The sequence below is a fragment of the Chlorocebus sabaeus genome, chromosome 24 (assembly GCF_047675955.1).
Source record: "Chlorocebus sabaeus isolate Y175 chromosome 24, mChlSab1.0.hap1, whole genome shotgun sequence".
Taxonomy (NCBI): Eukaryota; Metazoa; Chordata; class Mammalia; order Primates; family Cercopithecidae; genus Chlorocebus; species Chlorocebus sabaeus.
In genome coordinates, this window is record NC_132927.1 from 40,908,491 (window position 1) to 40,920,512 (window position 12,022).

At 43.8% G+C, this 12,022-nt stretch overlaps 1 protein-coding gene and 1 pseudogene across 4 annotated transcripts in view; one reads left to right on the forward strand and one right to left on the reverse strand.

Annotated features, from left to right (window-relative positions):
• The window catches only part of PPP1R36 (protein phosphatase 1 regulatory subunit 36), a 44,513-nt gene that overhangs the window by 4,453 nt on the left and 28,038 nt on the right, over positions 1 to 12,022 (forward strand). The gene's annotated exons all lie outside the window — the stretch shown is intronic.
• Positions 6,499 to 8,670, reverse strand: LOC140710039 (small ribosomal subunit protein eS10-like; annotated as a pseudogene).

The window sequence follows — 12,022 nt, forward strand, 5'->3', positions numbered from 1 at the left end:
CTGGGGGGCCATTAAGGGATGTGGAAAAGGAATATTATGAAGAACAGATGGGGTTGAGCCAGCCCGTTTTTGGTAGAGCTACTTTGTGTTTAAGTAACTTAATGTGGTGAGCCTTATAGTATCAGGATTACCTTGGGCATCTACCTGCTCAGGTAGAGGAAGGCAGACCGTTGTGTATTTTAGGTCAGAGTTGGTATTTGGATTCATTGGAAATATAGGTATTGGTTCCCTGTTAAAGTCTGAGCATATTCCATCATAATTTTTTTTTTTTTTTTTTTGAGATGGAGTCCCTCTCTTGTTGCCCAAGTTGGCAGTGGCACAGTCCTGGCTCACGGCAACTTCCGCCTGCCGGGTTCAAGCGATTCTCTTGTCTCAGCCACCCGAGTAGCTGGGATTACTGGCATGCACCACCACACCCAGCTAATTTTGTATTTTTAGTAGAGATAGGGTTTCTCCATGTTGGTCAGGCTGGTCTTGAACTCCTGACCTCAGGTGATCTGCCCGCCTTGGCCTCCCAAAGTGCTGGGATTACAGGCGTGAGCCACCGCACCTGGCTTCATCACAAATTTTAACAGATAGGTTTCAAGTCAGAGAGGACTCTTTAACTGGAACATGCTTTTTCTGTCACGGACAGTGCTACTGGGGACGTACGTTACTCCAGTTGGTAGTGAAGGGGCAGGACTGAGGCAGAGGTGGTTGAAAGTAGACGGTGGTAGGGATGGAAGCTGCAAAGGTAGCAGGTGTGTTCAGTGACTGCTCTCACACCCAGCAGGGCAAGATTGGAACTAGGCAGACAAGACAATTATGCAGCAATCCAAGACGGAGGTGACTAGGACCCAGATGAGCTCTGGCAGGCGAATGGAGAGATAAGCAGGGGTGGGGAGAGCCAGTAAGTGTATGGAGTGGGTAAAGGGTAACAAGCTTATTTTTTAAAATGCATACTATTCAAGGTGCTTGCCAATAGGACCCCAGGTTAAGAATCCAGTAGGCAGGAGTTTGGCCCTTAAGAGAAAGGCAAGTGCAAAATTAGAGTGGGAAGTGGAATGATTGAGGCCAGAACCCTAGGAAATACCTTCTTAAAAATATTATGAAATATATTTTTTTAAATCATACTATTTAACCATTTTCTTGTTTGCCTAGAGAATACTCTCCAGTGGCGCTTGCAGCTACAGCGTTTACCCCAAGATAACTTTGCCATGAAATATCTCACTTTCCTTATTATTTTCTCATCGTTCTAGTTTATTGACTTTGGAAACAAAAGACATTCTGTTTATAGCATTCAGTTTTTAGTGGTATTACCACTTACGAAATATAGTAATTGTCTATTGCTGAAGATTTCAAATCCTAGAAAACATAGCATTCCTACACATGATGTTAACATCGTTCTCGAACAGTTGTTAGCCAAAGATTCAGTTGATGAATATGATTGTTCTGAAATAGACGATTCTGATGATTGAGATGATTCTGATGTTCTGTTGAGAAATAACTCTAAGGATAGTTTTATATTTTATTTTCACATGGAAAATCAGTCAGATTTGCTTCAGCCTCAAAGAGGGTGTTTATGTAAAATTAAATGAATGCTGGCAGTGAGCTACACTTTTTTTTTTCTAAATAGGAAAAGGGTTAAAAACATCAGTGAGTGCCTGTAGTCCCAGTAAGTCGGGAGGTTGAGGGGACAGGATTGCTTGAGACTAGGAATTTGAGGTTATATTGTGCCATGATCACACCTGGGAATAGCATCAGCCGCTGTACTGCAGTCTGAACAACATAGCAAGACCCTGTCTCTTAAAAAAAAATTGCAAAATACTAATAAGCAAAAACAAAGCACAGTCCCACCCAGTAAGTAACTGTTAACATCTTATGGTATACATATATAGCTTTCCAAATCTTCTTCTGATGTTCCCCTCTCTCTCTGTCTCTCTACACACACACACTCTCTTAACATTCGCATTTCCATCATTTCATATCTTTTTCCTCATTAAAAAATTGTACATATCTACTGAAAAACAAGTATATAAATGTACAAAGCAGAAAGTGAAGATTCTACCACAGTTGTATACCCAAAGACCACCAGTGCACCAATGTTAAGAGTTACCATGTTATTTTTATTTTGTGTTTTCAACATACTGGTTACATTTACTTTACATTTTGTGACTGATAATTCCAAAATCTGAAGTCTTTGTAGGTTCAGGTTCGTTTTTTGGTTTTTTTTTTTTTGAGGCAGGGGTTCACTCCCATTGCCCAGGCTCACTGCAGCCTCCGCCTCCCAGGCTCAAGCAATTCTCCGTTAACCTTCCAAGTAGCTGGGACTACAGGCAGATGCCACCGTGTCTGGCTAATTTTTGTGTTTTTGTAGAGACAGGGTTTTACCATGTTGCCCAGGCAGGTCTCAGACTCCTGAGCTCAAGCGATCTGCCTGCCTCATGCTTCCAAAGTGCTGGGATTGTAGGCATGAGCCACGGTACCCTGCCCTGCAGGTTTGATTTTGTTGTCAATTTTATTTTTCTTGCAGCATTATTTTAAAAACTTAAAAAAATAAGTATAAATAGGCTGGCTGTGGTGGCTCACATCTGCAGTCTTAGCACTTTGGGAGGCTGAAGTGGGAGGACTGCTTGAGCCCAGTAGTTTGAGACCAGCCTGGGCAACATAGTGAGACCTCTGTTACGACAAATTTTTTTTTTTTTTTTTTAATTAGCTAGGCCTGGTGGTATGCGCCTGTAGTCCCAGCTACCTGGGATGCTGAGGTGGGAGGATTGAGGCTGTGGTGAGTCATGATTGCACCACTGTGCTCCAACCTGGGTGACAGAGTAAGACCGAATCTCCAAAATGTGTGTGTGTGTGTGTGTGTGTGTGTGTGTGTGTGTGTAAACATTTAAACCTTTTTATTTTATTTTAGAATTTTAGAGAAAGGGTCTCACTTTGTCACGTAGGCTGGAGTGCCGTGGCATGATCTTGGCTCAGTGCAGCCTTGACCTCCTGGTCAAGCGATCCTCCCATTTCAGCCCCCACCACGCCCACCTGCTGCCCCCCAGCAAATAGCTGAAACTACAGGGGCATGCCACCAGGTCCAGTTAATTTTTTTGTATTTTTTTTTGTAGAGATGGGGTTTCGCCATGTTGCCCAGGCTGGTCTGGAACTCCTGAGCTCAAGCAATCTTCCTGTCTCAGCCTCCCAAAGTACTAGGATTACAAGTGTGAGCCACCATGCCTGGCCACTTACAACTTTTTATATTAGAAGATTTCAAATATATAAAGGTAGGGAAGATGTTGTAATGAACCCCAACCAACCTATAACACAGCATCAACAAGTACCAAATTAAAGTCAATTTCATATCTATACCTCTGTCTACCCCACTCCTCAATTATTTTGAAGTAAATCTCAGGCATCATATCATCTGTAAATATTTCAGTATGTATCTCAAAAAATAAGCACTACCTTAGAAAACACAACCGATGTAGGTTGGGAGTCCCAATATATAAAATAAGAAGAAGAAGGGGAAAGAGAAGGAGGAGGGGGACAGAGAGGGGGAGGAGGAGAATACAACTGAATTACTATTTATATACCTAAAAATACAAATGGTAATTCCTTAATATCATATATTCAATTATATTCAGTCGGTATTCAAATGTCCCCTGTTGTCTGATATTTTTTAAGTTTGTTTCAATCAGTCTTTAAAATAAGGTTTGTACATTACAATTGGCTTGATATATGTCTTAATTATTGTACACATTTTAAGCCTTTGATCGATATCTTCATACTGCTCTCAAGAATAGGAGACAGGCAAAGAAAGAGGAATTGGCCAAAGACAGAGAAAGAATGGGCCGGGGGTGGTGTCTCACGCCTGTAATCCCAGCACTTTGGGAGGCCTAGGTGGGGGGTCATGAAGTCAGGGGTTCGAGACCAGCCTGGCTAAGATGGTAAAACCCCGTCTCTACTAAAAATGTAAAAATTAGCCAGGTGCGATGGTGGGCGCCTATAATCCCAGGTACTCGGGAGGCTGAGGCAGGAGAATTGCTTGAACCCAGGTGGCAGAGGTTGCAGTTAGCTGAGATTGTGCCACTGCACTCCAGCCTGGGCAGCAGAGTGAGACTCTGTATCAAAAAAAAAGGAAAAAAAAAAAAAAAGAGAGAGAGAGAGAGAAAGAATGATTAGAAAGATCAGAGGAAAAACCCTGATACAGATAGGCCTCAGGGGCAAAAGAAGGTTCTCCAAGAAAGAGGATTGGGCAGGGAGGGGTCAGTAGTGTCACAGGCTGGAGAGTTCTGAGGAGGGCACATACTGCAAAGAGGCCTGTGGATTTAACAAGTTAGGGATCTCTAGGGACTAGGTGAGAAGCAGCTTCAGGAAGGCTGTAGGGTATACATCAGATGACAGTAGTTACAGGTGAGAATCTAAGATAAAGATGAAAAACTAGCAAAAATAGAGTACTTAGCCGGGTGTGGTGGCTCACTCCTATAATCTCAACACTTTGAAAGGCCGAGGTTGAGGGTCACTTGATCCCAGGAGTTTGAGACCAGCCTGGGCAACATAGCAAGACCCTGTTTCTCCTGAAGATGGACAGAATTAGCTGAGCATGGTAGTGCATGTCTGTGGTTCCAGATACTTGGGAGGCTGAGGTGGGAGGATCACTTGAGCCCAGAAAGTTGAGGCTGCAGTGAGCCATAATTCTGCCTGGGCAACAGAGGGAGACCCTGCCTCAAAAAACAAACAAAACCCCCAAAATAGAGTACTCTTGTTTTTTTTGTTTGTTTTGTCTTTTTTTTTTTTTTTTGAAATGGAGTCTCGCTCTGTTGCTCCAGGCTAGAGTGCAGTGGTGCAATCTCAGCTCACTGCAACCTTCCCATCCCGGGTTCAAGCGATTCTTTTGCCTCAGCTTCTTGAGTAGCTGGAATTACAGGCACGTGGCACCACGGCTGGCTAATTTTTGTAATTTTAGTACAGACGGGGTTTCACCATGTTGGCCAGGTTGGTCTCAAACTCCTGACCTTAGGTGATCCGCCCGCTTCGGCCTCCCAAAGTGCTGGGATTACAGGCGTGAGCCACCGTGCCTGGCCCAAAATAGATTACTCTCATCAGTAGGTTTACCAGTGAATGAAGGAAAGAAAGACATAGTAACCTTTGGTGGATCTGGGAGTAAGGCAAGGTTTTGGGGATTTTTGTTAGTTTTGATTTAAAGGTGGGAAAATCTTAAGTGAATTTGTTATGGCAGAAAAAATGAATAGACAGAGAAAGGAAGGTGGGACTGGGATCAAGATCAGAGATCAGGGTTGGAAGAGAGAGCCGCAGCTTTTCCACTGAGTGGTGGGAAGGAGGTAATGCAGACAGCTTTGGCATTTGGAGGTACAGGCAGGGGTATCCATGCTGCCCTTCTTACTGAAAAGAAACCAGACCCTTCCAGGCTATAGTCAAAAAGAGAGCTTTTTGTTAGCAGTGCTGTTGAACCGAACTCTTTTTCCCTGAGATTGCTGCTCTGCTTGGGGCTTGCTTACCAGGAATTGCTGCCACTGCCACACTGGACTGGGCACCAGGGCTGAGGAAAGTTGTATTCACCAAAGTGGCCTGATCCAGATATGGGACCTGGATTTCCTGAAGTCCAGTGGACAGAGGAGACAGAGAAGGCTTCCCAAGAGAGGTGATATCTAAGCTACGACCTGAGGAAAAATAGGAATTGGCAAGGTAAAATAGGAATTGGCAAGGGCCATTTGACTGGGGAGGAAGAGAGTGCATTCTAGGGAGAAGAAACATGGGCAAAGCCCAGACCTGCAAGCGCATGGGCCATAATGTGGGGACTACAGGTGGTTCATTGGGCTGAGTATATGGTCCCAGACGAAGTAGATTTAAACCAGGGCCAGATTATAAAAGCTCTTGTATATCATGGTGAGGAATGAGAACTTTATTTAGATGGCATAGGGGAGTCATCAAAGCAGAGAAGTTACCTGTGATTAGAATTGTATCTTAGGCCCGGGTGCAGTGGCTCACGCCTGTAATCCCAGCACTTTGGGAGGCCAAGGCGAAGAAATACCTGAGGTCAGGAGTTCAAGACCAGCCTGGCCAAAATGGCAAAACCCATCTCTAGTGAAAATATAAAAATTAGCTGGGCGTGGTGGTACCCGCCTGCAGTCCCAGCTACTTGGAAGGCCTGAGGCAGGAGAATCGCTTGAACCCGGGAGGCGGAGGTTGCAGTGAGCCGAGATCACGCTGTTGTACTCCAGCCTGGGCAACAAAGCTAGAATCTGTCTCAAAAAAAAAAAAACAAACAACCACATCTTAGAAAAATGGCTGGGCCAGGCACAGTGGCTCACGCCTGTAATCCCAGCGCTTTGGGAGACTGAGGCAGGCAGATGGCCTGAGCTCAAGAGTTTAAGACCAGCCTGGGCAACATGGCAAAACCCTATCTCTACCAAAAAGTACAAAAATTAGCCAGGCATGGTGGTGCACACCTGTAGTCCCAGCTATTTGAGAGGCTGAAGTGGGAGAATCATCTGGGCCCTGGAGGTTGAGGCTGTAGTGACCATGATGGTACCACTGCACTCCAGTCTAAGCGACAGTGAGACCCTATCTCAAGAAAAAAAGAAAAAGAAAAAAGAAAAACGACTGGCTAAAAGATGGAAAATTGTTTTGGGGGAGACAAGACTGAAAGCAAGGAGATCAGTTAATAAACAATTGCAGAAATTCAGTTGACAGATGGCTAAAATTAGGATGGTGGCAATGGAAAGAGAGGGAAGTAGCTTAAAAAGATATTAAAGAATTTAGTGATTAGTGAGCCATGAGGGGTGAGGGTGATGGAGGAATCAAGGAAGACACCATTTTCCAGCGTGAGCACCTGGTTTGATGGTGGTACTTATTTACTGAGATGGGGGAAACAGGAGGCGGGAATACACAGTTAAGGGGGAATGTGTTTATTTTGGACAGACTGAGTTTGAGATGCTTCTAAGACAGCTGATTGATGGTGTTCAATAGACTGATGTGTCACTTTATAAGTGTGCAGAAAGATCTGAGCCTTGAATATAAATTTGTGTGTTATTGGTGCTAGTGAAGTAGATGGAATTATTCAGAGGGAATGAGAAGAATAACCATATGGAGTTCTGAAAGGGCCCTCATTTAGGGAAGGAACATTCCTCAGAAAAGGAGCTTTAGAAGGAGACCAATAAATTGTAGCCAGAGAGAGGGGAGGAAAATGGAGTGTCCTGAATCCAGATAATCTGTTTCATAAAGTAACATCTTGATCTCGGGGGGCATTCAAGTTTTATCCCATCAACTTAAGACCCTGAAAGTTCTGAGGTTTTAGTCCTCTTCCACCTGGGGTAGGCCAGCTTCTATACCACTAGCCAAGAGGAGTGCTAGACTTCTAGGTATTCTGAAGTTCAGATCAAGAAAAGATGATCCCTTTCCCCTCCCCCAGCTTGAACTCCCTGGCCTCTCTCCTGGTCAAATGACAACGGGAAATCTTACCCTTAGAGACAACCTAGCTCCCTACTCATAGGCAAGTCTTGCCTTACTTTTGCAGATTATACCCTGATGGGGATGGCTATCAGAATACAACAGATACCAATAACCTCCATGCCAGAAATGCCAGGGAAAGGGTGGCCATTATTTCTTTTTTTTTTTTTTAAAGGTTTTTTGGCTGTAAGTTTATTCAATGCAAAATAATCCTCTTCAATTTTACTGAGGTGGCTGACCACGTCCACGACCAAATCCATCTCTAAACTGAAATTCGGTTGCTGACCCAGCCCCAGCCTCGGCTTTCTTGTCGGTACCAGGTAGCACAGCACTCCATCTGTAGGTATCTCTGTCAGCTTCCCCTCTTGTGAGTCTCACAGGTCGCTAACCCTCCAGACCTTTAGGCCGAGGCCTGCCAGTCTCTGGACGGCTACGGCGTAGGGTGGCAGGCACAGTCTGCAGGGGCAGATGAAGATAATCACGGAGATACTGGATACCCTCATTGGTAAGGTACCAGTAAAAATGTCTCCAGGAAACTGTTCCTTCATGTAGCCTCGGGACTTGAGAGACTGCATGGCCTTCATGACATGAAGGTTGGGCACATTCTTGTCTGCCAGCTCCAGGTGCTTAGGCATGTGGACATTCTTCTTGGCCACCATGACTCCCTCCTTAAAAAGGAGTTCGTAAATGGCAATCCGGTTCTTCTTAAGCATCAACATCTCGGCGGCTGCAGCATCTGGGGCCGGGGCTCCCATTATTTCTTAAGAGGTAGTTAAGGAAGAGCAGTGGAGAATGGTTTGAAGGGAGATCTGGGTTCACATCCTAGCTCTGCCCCTTACTAGATGGTTATCAGTTGTCAAGTTACTCAGCCTCAATAATTCTCAGCTCCTTAATCTATAAAATGAAATAATAATGCCTCGTGAGAAGTAAACAAGGGTGCTGGTATAGTTCGTCAGCATGCATGCCCATTTCTTATTTGGTAAAGAGATAACACCTTTACTCACAGGCATCATCTAGGTTGGCCCACGAGGCAGACTTTTCTCTCTCACATAGTACCTGTTATCCTTTCCCTTCTTGCTTCAAGTGCCCCTATTCCAAAGCTGGGAGGGAACCAGCAGTCTGCCTGAATCTTTGCCAAGGTCATGGACTCCCCTGAGGACATAAAACGAGGGAAACCCTACTCTATGAGTAGACTCTGTGAGAACTATCAAAGAGGTCTAACTTGTGTGGAAGCCAAAAGCCCTCTGCATTTACGTGATGGATTCTAGAGAGAAAAAATGAATTGCTTTCCTGTTTACTTCAAGGCAAGGGGAATGACATGAATATATTGTAATATGAGGAAATTATATCCACCTTGTACTCTGGAGATAGTAGGAGGGTACAGGCTAGCTAGCCCAGACTGTGGTTTGGGCACCAATCAGAGGTTCAATTCACAGTGCAATTTTCAATTATTGGCTGGGTGTGGTGGCCCACGCCTGTAACCCCAGCACTTTGGATGGATCACTTGAGGTCAGGAGTTCGAGACCAGCCTGGCCAACATGGTGAAACCCCTTCTCTACTGAAAATACAAAAATTAGCAGGATGTGGTGGCAGGCACCTGTAATCTCAGCTACTTGGGAGGCTGAGGCAGGAGAATCACTTAAACCTGAGATGAAGAGGTTGCAGTGAGCTGAGATCGTGCCACTCCAGCCTAGGTGACAGAGTGAGACTCAGTCCCAAAAAAAAAAAAAAAAAAAAAAAAAAAAAAAAAAAAAAAAAAAATTTCAGTTATTTCTAGTGTTGTTTCTTGGTGAGTCCAAATGCATTGTGAGCATAGGCTGCTTTAGGGCTATAGCAGAGCACTCACTCACAAAGTGGAACCTGTCTCACCGGCCAAGCTAGAGAATGACTTCAGTGAAGTGAAAGCCACTCAGACAAGTGTGAAGTAGAGAAGGTCTGTCCAGAGGTCAGAGCATAAGGACTAAAAGCTTAGCAGTAAATGCCAGGCTATTTACTGGCAGGCACTACCTACCAGTTTCTAACACTGGGACATGGGTCAGCCTCTCCAAGCCCTAGTTCTCCATCAGTAAAATGACAGCATTATACTAGATGATATTTTTTACTTCTAATAACCCCCAAATTCTATGATTTTATGATTTTATTTTTTATTTCATTTTGTTACTATTGTTTTTTTGAGACGGAGTTTCGCTCTTGTCGCCCAGGCTGGAGTGTAATGGTGTGATCTCGGCTCACTGCAACCTCCGCCTCCCAGATTCAAGCGATTATCCTGCCTTAGCCTCCCAGGTAGCTGGGATTACAGGCATGAGCCACCACGCCTGGCTAATTTTGTATTTTTAGTAGAGATGGGGTTTCTCCATGTTGGTTAGGCTGGTCTCAAACTCCCAATCTCAGGTGATCCACCTGCCTCGGCCTCCCAAAGTGTTGGGATTACAGGCGTGAGCCACCACGCACAGCCTCGCTTTTTTATTTATTTTTAGACAGGGTCTCACTCTGTCACCCAGGCTGGCTAGAGTTCAGTGGTGCAATCTCAGCTTACTGCGATCTCCACTTTCTGGACTCAGGCAATCCTCCCATCCCAGCCTCCCAAGTTGCTGGGAACACAGGCACCTACCACCACACCCAACTAACATTTTTTATCTTTTTAGTAGAGACAGGGTTTCACTATGTTGCCCAGGCTGTTCTCAAGTTCTGGGCTCAAGCGATCCCCTGGACTCAGCTTCCTCCCAAAGTGCTGGGATTACAGGTGTGAGCCGCCAAGCCTGGCCAATTTTATGGTTTTATAGTTCCAAGTTCATCTGACTTAGTTCATAGACCTGATCTATATAAATAAGATAGTCCCAAATGTATCCTTCCAAATTTCTTATTTTAAGGCTTTCTTGTCTCAGAACATCTCAGGCAAACTAATATAGCAAGAAACTTTGAATTAGAGTGATGGGCCGAGAAAAGGGGGAGGAGACACAATTTTATTTGACATTAACTTAGATTTAGTGTTTCTACTTTCTCTCATCTTCTAGAGAAGAGAAACCCAGGAGAGAGCTGGGAGCACCTGGGATTTCTTTAGTCTGTATATCAGTGTTTTGAAAAGTTATGCAGGTAATGCATTTTCATAAAAAATTCAAATAATGCAGACGTATACAGATGTGAAATTGAGATCTCCTCATTACCCTCTCTCCTTCTTGCTCCGTCTGATCCCCCACCCCTCTCTGGAGGTAGCCATCACCAACGTTTGGTATCTTTCTATTTCTTTTTCCCTGCACACCTCCACCTCCAGTATTTTAGCACACCCCGCCCCATGAATACCCATTTCTTGGAGACCGGTGATAAGAGCAGCACCAGAAAGAATGAAAAGCTTAGAAATCATCACTGGCCAACTTGGTGCCAGTCATCGTAAAAAAAAAAAAAAAAAACAAAAACAGTGGAATAATTTTTAAAAAATCATTCTCTTGAGGTAATATTGTGTACGTGCTTTTAGGAACTAACCTACAACATGAATATTGCCAGGCAGTTGGAGAAACTCCTGGAAGAAGAAGAAAATACCAAGCTGACTTTATTACTCTCATGGGGAGGTATTTCTTTAACAAAATTTATTCGTGGGATTTACCAAGGAAATAATAAAGTTCTCATGATTGATATTTGTCTTTAGAGAATGAATAAAGTTTAGGGGAAGTGCTTCTATTACTGCATCTGCATCTCAGCTTAACAGAGGGACACATAACTTTGGGCAGAGGGTAAATTTCTGCATTGTGTTATCAATGTGGCATTGTTATAACCCACAATGGGTTTGACAGACACCACAGTTCTCCCAGAAAATGTACTATCTATAAGGCAGGAACCTCGTCCTGTTAGTCTTCAAAACACTTTCCTCTGTTTTTCTGTTAGCATTTGCTGAGACTCTCAAAAGTCTATTCAATGGCTCTGATGCGAAACCATCTTATTTCCAATGTCATAGCAATTCCTAACACATAGTAGATCGTCAGTATAGATTTGTTTGTTACTTAATTGGGTTCCTGTGTTAGTCAAACTCATTACGGCTTAGTAGTGCTCGTACAACACGCTGAGAAACTCTGAGTTAAGTAAAAGGTCCTGAAACCCACCTGGAGATGGAGATGGCTGAGGCCTTTAGAAGAGTCCACATTAGTGAATACTGAGATTGCTGTTTGGGAGGCAGGATTGCCTGGTGGCTCAGCACTTGGCTCTATGGCTAAAAACCTAGGCACCAGTCGTGACTTTGCCAGTTGCTGTTATTTTAGTCAAGTCACTTAATTTCTCTTTTAAGTTTCCATTTTTCTTGTATGTAAAGATGGTGATCATATTTTGTGTTAGAGTTTCCATGAGGATTAAATGAGATTGTGCCTAAAAGCACTTGTCATATAACAAGTACCTCAATAAATAATCTTTTCAAACTTGCCAAGAGCTTTCTCTTTCTTACGAAGTTGCTACAAGATTTTTCAGATACTCTGTGTGTGGTGGTATTCTGGAGACTGCAGATGGTTAGAGGCTGAATGTAAAGTCTGAAGTTTTAATTTTTCTCTAGATAAGTGTTCCATCTATAAATACATGAATTGAACACTGCTGTGTCTCA